The sequence below is a fragment of the Rhinolophus ferrumequinum genome, chromosome X (genome assembly GCF_004115265.2).
Source record: "Rhinolophus ferrumequinum isolate MPI-CBG mRhiFer1 chromosome X, mRhiFer1_v1.p, whole genome shotgun sequence".
NCBI classification, from domain to species: domain Eukaryota; kingdom Metazoa; phylum Chordata; class Mammalia; order Chiroptera; family Rhinolophidae; genus Rhinolophus; species Rhinolophus ferrumequinum.
In genome coordinates, this window is record NC_046284.1 from 38536106 (window position 1) to 38550314 (window position 14209).

The following is a 14209-nucleotide window of genomic DNA, read 5'->3' on the forward strand; positions in this document are numbered from 1 at the left end:
AGAATTCACTAGTGAAGCCATCTGGTCCCAGGCTTTTGCTTTTGGGAAGGTTTTGGATGACTGGTTCAATTTCATTACTGGTGATCGGTCTGTTTAGATTTTCCAGTTCTTCATGGTTTAGCCTGGAAGGCTATATGTTTCTAAGAACTTGTCCATTTCTTCTAGGTTATTGAATTTGGTGGCATATAGTCCTTCATAGTATTCTTGGATGATGCTTTGTATTTCTGTGGCATCCGTCATAACTTCTAGTTTTTCATTTCTGATTTTGTTTATTAGTGTCTTTTCTCTTTTTATCTTACTGAGTCTAGCCAAGGGTTTGTGAATGTTGTTAATCTTTTCAAAGAAGCAGCTCTTTGTCACATTAATTTTTTTCTATTGTCTTTTTGTTCTCTATTTCATTTAGTTCTGCTCTAATTTTTTTTTTTATTTTTTAATTTATTGGGGTGACAATTGTTAGTAAAATTACATAGATTTCAGGTGTGCAATTCTGTATCACATCATCCATAAATCACACTGTGTGTTCACCACCCAGAGTCAGCTCCCCTTCCATCACCATATATTTCATCCCCCTCACCCTCATCCCCCACCCCCCAACCCCTTTACCTTCTGGTAACCACCAAATTACGTTCCCCAGATTAATTTTCAAGCCCGTGGCCATCCTATGGTCACCAATTGCCCTCCAATCCCTTCACCCTCCCCCCCACCCCCTCCCCTCCCGCCCATCTAGCAACCCTCAGTTTTTCCTTATCATCTCCCAAACTGTTTCTGATTAGTTCATTCACTTATTCTTTTCTTTAGAATCCGCAAATAAGTGAGATCATATGGTACGTATCTTTCTCTATCTGACTTATTTCACTTAACATAATGTTCTCTAGATCCATCCATGTTGTTGCAAATGGTAAGATTTCTTTCTTCTTTATGGCTGCATAATACTCCATTGTATAAATGTACCACAGTTTCTTAATCCAGTCATCTACCGATGGGCATTTTGGTTGTTTCCATGTCTTAGCTATTGTGTATAGTGCTGCAATAAACATAGGAGTGCATAAAGATTTTTGAATTGAAGTTTTGGATTTCTCCGGATAGATACCTAGGAGTGGAATTACTGGATCATAAGGTAGTTCCATTTTCAGATTTTTGAGATACCTCCATACTGTTTTCCATAGTGGCTGCACCAATCTGCAATCCCACCAACAGTGCACAAGCGTTCCCTTTTCTCCACATCCGCGCCAGCACTTGTTGTTTGTTGATTTATCGATGATAGCCATTTTGACTGGGGTGAGGTGGTATCTCATTGTGGTTTTTATTTGCATTTCTCTGATGGTTAGTGAGGTTGAGCATTTTTCATATGTCTGTTTGCCATCTGTATGTCCTTTTTAGAAAAATGTCTCTTCAAGTCCTCTGCCCATTTTTTAATTGGATCGTTTGTTTTTTTGGAGTTGAGTTGAGTGAGTTTTCCATAGATTTGTGATATTAATCCCTAATCAGATATATCATTGGCAAATATCTTTTCCCATTCAGTACGATCCCTTCTTGTTTTATTGATGGTTTCCTTTGCTGTGAAAAAACTTTTTAGTTTGATATAATCCCATATGTTTATTTTTTCTCTTAGTTCCCTTGAGCGAGGGTATATATCAGTAAAAATCTTACTCCGGGTAATGTCTGAGAAGTTTCTTCCTATATTTTCTTCTAGGTATTTTATGGTTTCAGGTCTTACATTTAAGTCTTTAAGCCATTTTGAATTTATTTTTGTATATGGTGTAAGGAGGTGGTCCAGCTTCATTTTTTTGCATGTGTCTGTCCAGGTTTCCCAGCACCATTTATTGAATAGACTGTCTTTACTCCATCGTACATTCTTACTTCCATTGTCGTAGATTAAATGGCCATTTAGGCGTGGATTTATTTCTGGACTCTCTATTCTGTTCCATTGATCTATGTGTCTGTTTTTATGCCAGTACCATGCTGTTTTGATTACTGTAGCCTTGTAGTATAATTTGAAGTCAGGTATTGTTATACCTCCCACTTTGTTCTTATTTCTCAAGATTGCCTTTGCTATTCGGGGTCTTTTATGGTCCCATATAAATTTTAGGATTATATGTTCTATTTCTGTGAAAAACGACGTTGGCAGTTTGATAGGAATTGCATTGAATATGTATATTGCCTTAGGCAGTATGGACATTTTAACTATATTAATTCTTCCTATCCATGAACATGATATGTGTTTCCATCTATTTGTATCTTCCTTCATTCCTTTCTTCAGTGTCTTATAATTTTCTGAGTATAGATCTTTTACTTCTTTGGTTAAATTTATTCCCATGTATTTTGTAGTCTTTGGAGCGATTGTAAATGGGATTGTTTTTTTAATTTCTCCTTCTGATGTTTTATTATTGGTATATACAAATGCAACTGATTTCTGAATATTAATTTTGTATCCTGCTACTTTACTAAATTCATCTATCAGCTCTAATAGCTTCTTGGTGGAGTCTTTAGGGTTCTCTATATATAGTATCATATCATCTGCATACAATGATAACTTTACTTCCTCCTTACCAATCTGGATGCCTTTTATTTCTTTTTCTTGTCTGATTGCTGTGGCAAGAACTTCCAGAACTATGTTGAATAGAAGCGGAGATAGTGGGCAACCTTGCCTTGTTCCTGATCTTAGGGGGAATGGTTTTAGCTTTCCCCATTGAGTATGATGTTAGCTGTGGGTTTGTCATATATGGCCTTTATTATGTTAATTATCTATTCCCACTTTCTTAAGGGTTTTTATCATAAATGGCTGTTGGATTTTATCAAATGCTTTTTCTGCATCTATTGATATGATCATGTGATTTTTATTTTTCATTTTGTTAATGTGGTGTATCACATTAATAGATTTGCGGATGTTGAACCACCCCTGCATACCAGGGATGAATCCCACTTGATCATGGTGAATGATCTTTTTAATGTATTGCTGAATTCTGTTCGGTAATATTTCGTTGAGGATTTTTGCATCTATGTTCATTAAAGATATCGGCCTGTAGTTTTCTTTTTTTGTGGTGTCTTTGTCTGATTTTGGGATCAGGGTGATAGTGGCTTCGTAAAAAGTGTTTGGGAGTCTTCCCTCCTTCTGGATTTTTTGGAAGAGCTTGAGGAGAATTGGTGATAATTCTTTTTTGAACGCTTTGTAAAATTCACCTGTAAAGCCATCTGGTCCAGGGCTTTTGTTTGTTGGGAGACTGTTGATTACTGATTCAATTTCCGTGGTGGTAATCAGTCTATTCAGGTTTTCTGTTTCTTGTTGAGTTAGCCTTGGAAGGTTGTACGCCTCTAGAAAATTGTCCATTTCTTCCAAATTGTCAAATTTGTTGGCATATAGTTGCTCATAGTAACTTCTTAAAACTTTGTATTTCTGCAGTGTCCGTTGTCACTTCTCCTCTTTCATTTCTGATTTTATTAATTTGGGTCCTCTCTCTCTTTTTTTTAATGAGTCTGGCTAAAGGTTTGTCGATTTTGTTTATCTTCTCTAAGAACCAACTCTTGGATTCATTGATCTTTTGTATTGTTTTTCTGGTTTCTATTTCATTTATTTGTGCTCTGATCTTTATTATCTCCTTCCTTGTGCTCCCTTTGGGCTTATTTTGCTGTTCTTTTTCCAAATCCCTTAAATGTGAAGATAAACTGTTGATTAGTGATGTTTCTTGTTTCTTTAGGTAGGCCTGCAAAGCTATGAATTTCCCTCTTAGGACTGCTTTCGCGGCATCCCATAGCTTTTGGGTCGTCGTGTTTTCATTTTCATTTGTCTCGAGATATCTTTTGATTTCTTCCTTGATCTCCTGCTTGATCCATTCATTATTTAGTAATAAGTTATTCAGCCTCCATGAATTGGTGTGTCCTCCAGTTTTCTTCCTGTAGGTCATTTCTAATTTCATAGCATTGTGATCAGAGAAGACAATTGGTATGATTTCAATTTTCTTAAATTTATGAAGCCTTGGTTTGTGGCTTAACATAGGATCTATCTTGGAAAATGTTCCATGTGCGCTTGAGAAAAAGGTGTATTTTGCAGCATTGGGGTGAAATGTTCTGAAAATATCGATTAAATCCAAGTGGTCCAATGTATCATTTAAGGCTGTTGTTTCCATATTGATTTTCTGTCTGGAAGACCTGTCCCTTGTTGTCAGAGGTGTGTTGAAGTCCCCGACTATAATAGTGTTACTGTTGATCTCTGCCTTTATGTCAGTCAGTACCTGTTTTATATATTTAGGTGCTCCTATGTTGGGTGCATAGATGTTTACTAGGGTTATGTCCTCTTGTCGGATCGATCCCTTTATTATTATATAGTGCCCATCTTTATCTTTTAGTATGTTCTTCATTTTAAAGTCTATTTTGTCAGATATAAGTATTGCAACTCCAGCTTTTTTCTCGTTTCCATTTGCATGAAATATCTTACTCCAACCCTTCACTTTCAGCCTGTGTGTGTCTTTTGTTCTGAGGTGAGTCTCTTGTATACAGCATATACAAGGGTCTTGCTGTCTTATCCAGTCAGCCACCCTATGTCTCTTGATTGGAGCATTTAATCCATTTACATTTAAAGTGATTATTGATAGGTACATAGATATTGCCATTTTTAAATTTGTAGTTAGGTTGTTTTGATCTTTCTTCTATTTACAGAAGTCCTTTTAGTATTTCTTGCAATGCTGGCTTGGTGGTGATAAATTCCTTTAGCTTATTTTTTTCTGGAAAGCTCTTTATCTCTCCATCAACTTTAAATGATAGCCTTGCTGGATAAAGCAATCTAGGTTGTAGGCCTTTGTTTTCCATCACTTTGAGTATCTCCTGCTACTCCCTCCTGGCCTTCAATGTTTCTGTAGAAAAATCATTTTAAAGTCTTATGGGAGTTCCCTTGTATGTAACCCTCCATCTTTCTCTTGCTGCTTTAGGATTCTCTCTTTGTCTTTAAGCTTTGCCATTTGAACTATAATGTGTCTTGGTGTGGACCTGTTTGGGTTAATCCTGGTTGGAACTCTCTGCACTTCTTGGACTTGTATGTTGGTTTCCTTCATCAGGTTGGGGAAGTTTTCAGACATTATTACTTCAAATATGTTCTCAATCCCTTGCTTGCTCTCTTCACCTTCTCGTATTCCTATGATGCGCTTGTTGTTGCGCTTGATGTTATCCCAGAGGTCTCTTAGGCCATCCTCATTGTTTTTTATTCTTTTTTTTCTGTTGTTCTGTTTGGGTGATCTCTGCTACCTTGTCTTCTAAGTCGCTGATTCGATCCTCTGCTTCATCTAGCCTGCTGGTAATTCCTTCATGTGAGTTCTTAATTTCGGTAATTGTGTTCTTTAGTTCTAACTGGTTGTTCGTTATGATTTCTACCTCCTTCTTTATGTTTTCTCTAAGCTCGTTTGTGATGATTTCTACATCCTTCTTTATGTCTTCTCTAAGCTCCTTAAACATTCTTATCACCAGTGTTCTGAACTCTGTCTCTGAGAGGTTGGTTACGTCTGCTTCATTTGGTTCCAGTTGTGGAGGCTTCTTCTGTTCTTTTATTTGGGACGTGTATCTTTGTTTCCCCATTCTGGCTGACTGTGTTTATTTTGATATATTAGGTAAATTCCCTAGAGTTCTTAGTTCTTGCTAGGTTATCTTATGTAGTATATGTCCTTTATATTTGACTCGCAGCATGTCGTCCTCCTCTGCGTGTGCTTTAAAGGTGAGTCTTGTGTTGTGTACACTGTCCCGTTCAAGAAGATCTTTGATTGCTTCCCGCTAGTGAGCAGGTGGGGTCAACTCCTGGGCTGACCTGCCGTGAGACTTGGCTCTGCCCCCCGCAGGGAGCTCTGCTGCATGACGGTTGACCACCCCAATGTGATTTGGCCTCTATGGGCTCCAGAGCCTGCAGAGAACCCCCTCTAGGTGTGTGACCTGCAGGTCAAACCCGGGTGCACTCCGATTTGGTCTGGATTTGGCCCCCGTATATGCCGAATCCCGTGCCACCCAAGCTGGGCCCCGGCAGGGAAGTCCCAGAACAAGGCAAATCACCAAGCCCAGCAGCAACGACAACAGCAAAGAAAAAAAAAATCAAGTACATTCACATGCAAAAAAAAAAAAAAAACCAAAACAAAAAAAACAGCCGATAACCCCCGCTCGACACAGGCAAAGATATCAAAGATACAAGACAAAGCAAAACAAAACCAAGCAAAGCAAAACAAAGCAAAACAAAAAGCAGCGACCGTCTAGGCCTGAGCCCACCAAGCAATGACCAGGTTGTCCTCTGCTGTACCAAAGAGCCCCCTGCTTATTGCGCAGGCAGAGTCGGTCACCTGGTGCCCAGAGAGACTTTGGGACTGCAGACTTAAATGCGTGGGCCTGAGGGGTCTGGATGATAGTCTCCACAAAGTCAGTGCAGCTTCTGCCCTTGTCCGCACGTATGCACACCGAGAGTAGGACCACCAGCCCTTTGTCCAGAACTCCAGAGTCCTAGGGCAATTCTTCAGTGTGTGTGTATGGGTGCGGGCGGGAGATTTCTGATCTGCTGACCGTGCCTCACAAGCTGGGCCCCGGCAGGGCAGTTTCAGAACAAAGCAAATCACCAAGCACAACAGCAACAACAACAACAAAGAAAAATATCAAATATGTTCACATGCAAAACCACCTGATAACCCCCACTCGACACAGGCAAAGATATCAAAGATATAAAGACAAAGCAAAACATAACAAAACAAAGCAATACAAAAAGCAGCGACAGTCTCGGCCCAAGCCCACCAAGCAATGTCCAGGTTGTTCTCTGCTATACCAAAGAGCCCCCTGCTTATTGCGCAGGCAGAGCCGGTCACCTGGTGCCCAGAGAGACCTTGGGACTGCAGACTTAAATGCGTGGGCCTGAGGGGTCTGGATGATAGTTTCCACAATGTCAGTGCAGTTTCTGCCCTTGCCTGCATATATGCACACTGAGAGTGGCACCACCAGATACGTGACCAGTACTCTTGAGTCTTAAGGCACCTCTTCAGTGTGTGTGTGTGAGTGCGGGCGGGAGATTTCTGATCTGCTGAAAGCCCAGAGCTGCGCCTGCCTCACTGCTGATCTCCGGGTGTGTCTCTGCAGCTGCACCCACCCCACCCTAGGCAAGCCAGGAAGGGTGGGGGCTGGGGATGGAGGGGTCTTCACTCTCCCAGCCCAGCCACGCGTCGCCCCATTCCCGCAGGCCAGAAAAGGTGGTGGCTGGGGGTGGAGGCGTGTCTTCTCTCCTAGCGCAGCCAAAATCACGCACACTTCCCAGTCTGCCTGGGTCAGGGCTGCCCGTCAGGCTTCCCAAAGCGTGAGCCTTAGATACCACTCCTCGGTTCAGGGGCCGGTTTAAGTCTCTGGAAGGGCGGAGTAGGATTGGAAGAGCGGGCAGGGGAGGGGCCCAGGTATGGAGGCTATGTTCTTTGTCTGCGCTAGGGCCCTCCTGGCGGGAGAAATCAGCCGTGGGACGCAGGGAAAGAGCCCGCCTCCTGGTCTCTGCGCTCTCTGCTCCGTCGTGGGATCCTGTGCGTGCCTGGGAGAGCGGGGCGGAGGAGGGGCCCAGGTATGGAGTCTGTGCTCCTTGTTCACAGTAGGGCGCCCTGGCCGGTTTCCCGGTGGGAGAAATCAGCCGTGGGACGCAGGGAAAGAGCTCACCTCCTGGTCCCCGCTCTCCGCTCCGCCCTGGGATCCCGTGCGTGCGTGCCCGGCACAGCGGTTTTCAGTTTTCGCCCCCACCAGCTGAGGCTCCGTTGGGGGCTGGGCTCTCCCGACGCTGCCGGCCGGGCGTTTTCACGCCGCTCCTCTTATTCCTTCCCCTGCTCACCCAATTAGCGTACCTTCAAGTATTTCTTAGCTTCAAGTAATCCACGAATCTCCCCGCTATCCTGTGTGACGAGCGAAAATTTCTTTGATGGGTTATAGGTCCCGTTTGCAACAAGATCCGGAGGAGAACTCAGAAAGTGCGCCCTGCTGCCGCCATTCCTATCCCACAGTTTCTCTGCTCTAATTTTTGTTATTTCCTTTCTTCTGCTGACCTTGCGTTTTATTTGTTCTTCTTTTTCTAGTTCTTTAAGGTGTAACATGAGGGTATTTATTTGGGATCTTTTTGTTTCTTGAGATAGGCCTGTAATGATATAAATTTCCCTCATAAAAGTGCTTTCGCTGCATCCCAAAAATTTTGGTAGGATGAATTTTCATTGTCATTTGTTTCTATGTGTCTTTGGATCTCTCCTCTAATTTCTTTTTGGACCCGGTTGTTCTTTAAAATTATGTTGTTTAATCTCCATGTATTTTTGATTATTCTGCTTTCTTTTTGCCGTTGATATCCAATTTCAAAGCCTTGTGATCAGAGAATATGCTTATTATGATTTCAATCTTCTTAAATTTGCTGAGGTTAGTTTTATGTCCCAATATATGATCTATCCTTGAGAATGTTCCATGTACACTAGAAAAGAATGTATAGTCTGATGTTTTAGGATGAAGTGCTCTATATATGTCAATTATGTCCATTTCATCTAATGTGTCATATAGGGCTGCTATTTCGTTATTTATTTTCTGTTTGATTGATCTATCCTTAGCTCTCAATTATATATTTAGGTCCCCTAGTATAATTGTGTTTTGGTCAATTATTCCCTTTAGTTCCGTTAGTAGTTGCTTGGTATACTTTGGTGCTCCCTGATTGGAGGCATAAATATTGATGACTGTTATGTCTTCTTGTTGTATCCTCCCCAATACCATTATGAAGTGTCCATCTTTGTCTCTTGTTACCTTTTTCACCCTGAAGTCTGTTTCATGTGATATCGTTATGGCTACACCTGATTTTCTCTGGATGCCGTTTGCTACGAGTGTCAATTTCCACCCTTTCACTTTGAGTCTATGCTTGTCCTTGTAGCTGAGATGTGTCTCTTGGAGACAGCATATGGATGGGTTTAGTCTTTTGATCCAATCTGCTACTCTGTGCCTTTTCATTGGTGTAGTTCAGTCCATTTACATTTAAGGTGATTATTGATATGTGAGGATTTCCTATCATTCTGTCTTTAGTTTTCTGGTAAGACTGTGTCTCCATTTTTTCTTTGCCTTTTTGTTGTTGTCTATTATTTCTGTGTGGTGGTATTCTATGATATTTCCCCACAGTTTCATCTTTTTTTACAGTATATATTTCAATTCTGGACTTTTCTTGAGTGGTTACCCTTAAGTTTATGTAAAGGAAAGTTTGATATTTAGAGTACTCCATCTTTTTCAGCACGCTTACTTTCTCCATTCCCATATTCTGGTTCAGGCCTTTACTCCCATCCCCCTTTTTTTGTTTTGGTTTCCACAAATTGTCCCTGTTGATGGTGGTCAGATGGCCTCCTTTAGTATTTCTTGTAGTGCAGGTCGTGTATTAGAAAATTCCCTCAGCTTCTGTATGTCTGGAAAGGTCTTTATTCCTCCTTCATATCTAAAGGATACCTTTGCTGGATACATTATTCTTGGCTCATAGCTTCTCTCTTTCAATAGTTTGAATATTTGGTTCCACTCCCTCCTGGCTTGTAGAGTTTCTGCTGAGAAATCTGATGATAATCTAATGTGCTTTCCTTTGTAGGTCACCGTCTTCTTTTCCCTGGCTGCCTTGAGGATTTTTTCTTTGTCATTGGTTTTTGACAGCTTCAATTCAATGTGCCTGGGAGAAGGCCTGTTGGGGTTGAGGTAATTACATGTTCTATTTGCTTCTTGAATTCGAGGATCCAGTTCTTTCCACAAGTTTAGGAAGTTTTCATCCACTATTCGTTTGAATATATTGTCTGTTCCCTTCTCTCTTTCTTATCCTTTTGGTATGCCCATTATTCTTATATTGCTCTTTCTGATGCAGTCAGAAAGTTCTTGTAGAGTTCTTTCATTTGTTTTAAGTCTCAAGTCTCTTTCTTCTTCCATCTGTTTCCTTTCCAGGTTCCTATTTTCGATGTCACTGATTCTTTCCTTCTTCTGGTCAACTCTGCTACCTAAGCTGGCTATTTCATTCTTGATTTCTTCTATTCAGTTCTTAATCTCCAGAAATTCTATTTTGTTCTTTTTTAAAATTCCAATCTCTTTGGTGAAACGTTCATGTTGTTCTTTGATTGTGTTTCTGAGTTCATTAAACTGCCTTTCTGTGTTTTCTTGTGTCTCATGGAGTTTTTTTCAGAACTGCAATCTTGAATTCTCTGTCATTTAAGTCTCATATTTTCCTATCTTGAAGTTCATTTTCTGGAGACTTTTCACTTTCTTTCTCAGCTGTCTTGTTGCCTTGATTATTCATACAATTAATGATTTATTGTTTCTCTTCCTAGACATCTACAGGAGTGGGTACTACAACAGATTGATAAGGAAAGGTCTTTCTTTTGTTTTCCAGTACGTGTTGGAAGAATGTTTTATTTTCTCTCTCATTGCAGCCTTTTTTTCTCTTTTACACTGTCGTGTTATGTTTTCTCTGCACTCTTCCAGCGTCTCACACAATGGAGGGTTCCCTGGAAGGTGGCCTTCACCTGTGTTAACAGTTCGCCTGGGTCAAAGGGCACTGCATCCCTTTGGGGATGTGGAGAGCTTTTGAAGTTCCAAAGCTCTTTCCACACCAGATTCAGAGCCCATGTGTTTCAGCAGTTCTGTTTACTCCTGCAGGGATCCTCCCAGATAGGTGAGCACAGTGTCTGGTTGAGTTGTGAGACATGGCCCAGAGCAATGGCGGTGACCACCACCATATCCGGTGCTCCTTCCACAGCTCCCTCCCCTTTGCCAGAACTAGTTGGGTTGCGAATCTTTATCTGTGGACCACAGTTCTCAAAACTGCAAATAATCTATTCTTTTGATCTGACACTGCTACTGTTCCCCTTCTAGCACTGGGCAGGTGAGGGCAGGGTGAGCTCTGGGAGGGTAAGGAAGGGGCGGTTAGTCTCAGTGCCTAAGGCTTCCATTCTCTTCTCAGCAGTGAGGGCTTAAATCACCGTTTTCAGCCTTCTTTCCTCAGCTTTTGCTCTGAAGTCTCTGCCGTGAGAGTTGGGTTCAGCCGTGTTATATGCTGTCCCCTCAGATCTGTGGGCCATAAATGCAGCCCTAGCAGTCCGAGTTCTTCCCTCTCTCACAGCTGTGGTAGTTCCAGGATGTAGCGAGCTCGGAGCACTGAGCTTGGTCTGCGTCCTGTGCCTGCAGGGCGCCGTCTCCGCACTTCTCCCTTCCCGCCTCCCCCTCTTGCGCAATTTGCCCACTTTTAGGTGAATTCAGTAGTGAAAGTCTTCAGCTTGTGTGTCTGCTGTGCAGGGAGTCCTTTGTGGAGTTACAGTTCTTCAATTTGTTGTAAATCCCCGGTGAGATTTCAAGAGGCTTACCTCACGCTGCCATTTTGATGACATATCCAGATTTCTTTTTTTAAAAAAATTAAGTTTTTTAAAAAATTGGTTTCAAGTGTACAAAAAAATATAATAGTTAGACATTTATCATTTCTATCCCTCACATAGTGATAACCCTCCTCCCCCGTCTACTACCCCTCTGACATCGCGTAGAGCCATTACATTTCCATTGTCTCTATTTCTAATGCTGTACTCCACTTCTTGTAAATATATATATCTATAATTGTAGTTGACATTCATTATTGTTCAGCTTCAACTTCAGTTGTACAGTGTCATAATCAAGCATCTGCATTATCCCTGAGGTGTTCTCCTTAATGAGACAAGTGTCCACTGGATACCCTTCAAAATCTTTACAACATTATTGATTGTACAATTCCCCAAATAAACAGATGCAATTCCCCAAATTGACTTTAGTATCCCCATGGCAATCTTGTGGTTACCGATTGTGTTTTCTAATCCCCTCACCTTCTCCCTTATCCCCACACCCCCATCTAGCAACCCTCAGTTTTTCCTCTATGTTTCTGAGACTGTTTCTCATTAGTTCCTTTCTTGATTCTTTTCGTTAGATTCCACATATAAGTGAGATCATGTGGTATTTGACTTTCTATGACTTATTTCACTTAGCATAATGTTCTCTAGATCCATCCATATTTTCATTTTTGATGTCACTCATTTTTTTCTAATAGGTTTCCTTGCTTCCAGTCTTCCTCCTCTGTCAGTTCAGGACTACTACTGTTACTGCTGTACCAGATTCTAAAACCTGGAACTTGTCTTCTTGCATTTGCTTTCCTGCTTAGAAACTTCATAGACTCCCCATATCCTGAAAGTTTAAGTCTGTATTTCACAATTTGATATTCATAATCTTTTTAAGCACCCATTTCACTCACTTGTTCTTGAGTGTCAATTTTTGGGGCCAGGACAGCTAGGTCAGAACATTGCTGGCACCAGTAGCAGAGTTCTAACTGAAATTTTTACCCATGACATAGGATTCAACTACAGATAGCTCCTGCTTTCCAAATGTCGTATTACACCACTTTGCTTTTGTAGAAGACCTACATTATTAGTACAGTAATGGCATTTTTCATGAAAGTGAAAATCTTTGTCGGATTTCTTTGTTAACGAAAACAGATGCTAATGTATCCAGTTCCAGTATGTAAAATGGAAAAAGACTAGTTGAAGTCTGTGTATGGAAGACCTAATTGAGATAGAATGGGGTGGAATGTGTGTGTCAGTCTGGGAAGTTCAGGACTTAGTCTTTGAACTAGGAGTAAGATACAAGTTACTGGCTAAACATTTTATGTAGTGTTTACTACTTGTTGGTAGTAACAGGTATAGCTTGTTAAAGGAGCTGGGTCCTCACTTGGTGGAAGGGGCAGGGAGATCTCTGGGGTTGTTTTTATAAGGGCATGAATCGCATTTATGAGGCCTCCACCCTTATGACCTAAGTGTCCCCTAAGGCTCCACCTCTAAATATTGTCACATTAGGGATTAGGTTTCAATGTATGAATTTTGGAGGGACACAGACATTTAGTCTATAGCACTCTGCTACAATACTTTTTACTCAAAATCACAAACAGAATTATTGTCAGAGTAGGGAAGGAAGACAGGAGGTAAGCCAAAGAATTACAAATCTGTGATGGCCATGAGAGGAGTTTTGTCTTGCCTTTGCCTATTTTGAGAAAAAAATGTGGACAAGACCATGGCTTCAAGTTATTTACTTTGAGAGAAACTGTATCAAACTTGAGCTATAGAGAGAGTCAGAATAGCATGATAGGTATAGAATCTGGACTAAGGAGTTTAAAGTCCTGGCTCTATTACTTGTTACCTGTGTGACTTTGAGCAATTTATGTAACTTCTCTAGGTCTCAGTTTCTTCATCTGTCAAATTGAGTAGATAATTTACCTACCTTATAGGGTTGTGTAAGTATGAGATTAGTATATGTATATCACATAACCTAGTGCATAATAAATAATAATTGTTAGATAATAATATTATTGTGTTTGGTATATCAAGTACAAAGGGCTCCAGCTTTTGTTTTATTGATTTAAGGATTGCTTATTATCAAGTCCAATAACCCAGTCCAATAATCAAGTGAAAGGTTTTGCTTAATCTTAACTTAGCTTTGGCCATTTTGACACTTTGAGCATATTATGGAAGAGGATTTACAATCTGTTGGATGATTTTGTCTGAATTTTTTTTTTATCCCTTTATGCGTTTCTAGGAGGACAATTCTAGAAATCTTATAGATGGAGTGAGAGAGAGGGAAGACAGAATATTGGGTTCAGTGTAATGTAATTTTTTTGGTGTACTTTAAAACATTACCATAAGGTGGAGCTCTTCCCTTACTTTAGAATCACAAGTAGCTTGAAATTCAACTTTTTAATAGACTTGAGTAGATGGAGGGAGAGTAAAGAAAGCAAGTTGTTTGTTGTCTTGGTACACTAAAAGTAGTCCTGTTTTCCGAAAGAATAAAGGTGTGAAAAGTTTGAACTTTGAATATCTTGTGATAGACAAATAATTGCTTCTAAAAAAAATCAAAACATCTGTTTGAAGATTTTAGATTCAAATCAGAAACGTGAAGTTCTAAAAAAACAAATGCATGCAATCTAAAATGAGTTGAGCAATAAACCACTTTACGTATGTATTTGTATGTGTTGGGGGGTGAATGTGTGAATACACCTACTCCCCACACATACATACACACACATCTCAATCTCTCAAAGACTGTTAAAGAATCTCAAATTGATGTCTGAATGTGCTTGATCCCGCGAGACTTGAGGAAATCCAGATCAGTTATCTGAAGTCATTTGCTTACATATCACAGGTGTCTGCCCCAGGTGGCCAAGATGGCTGTA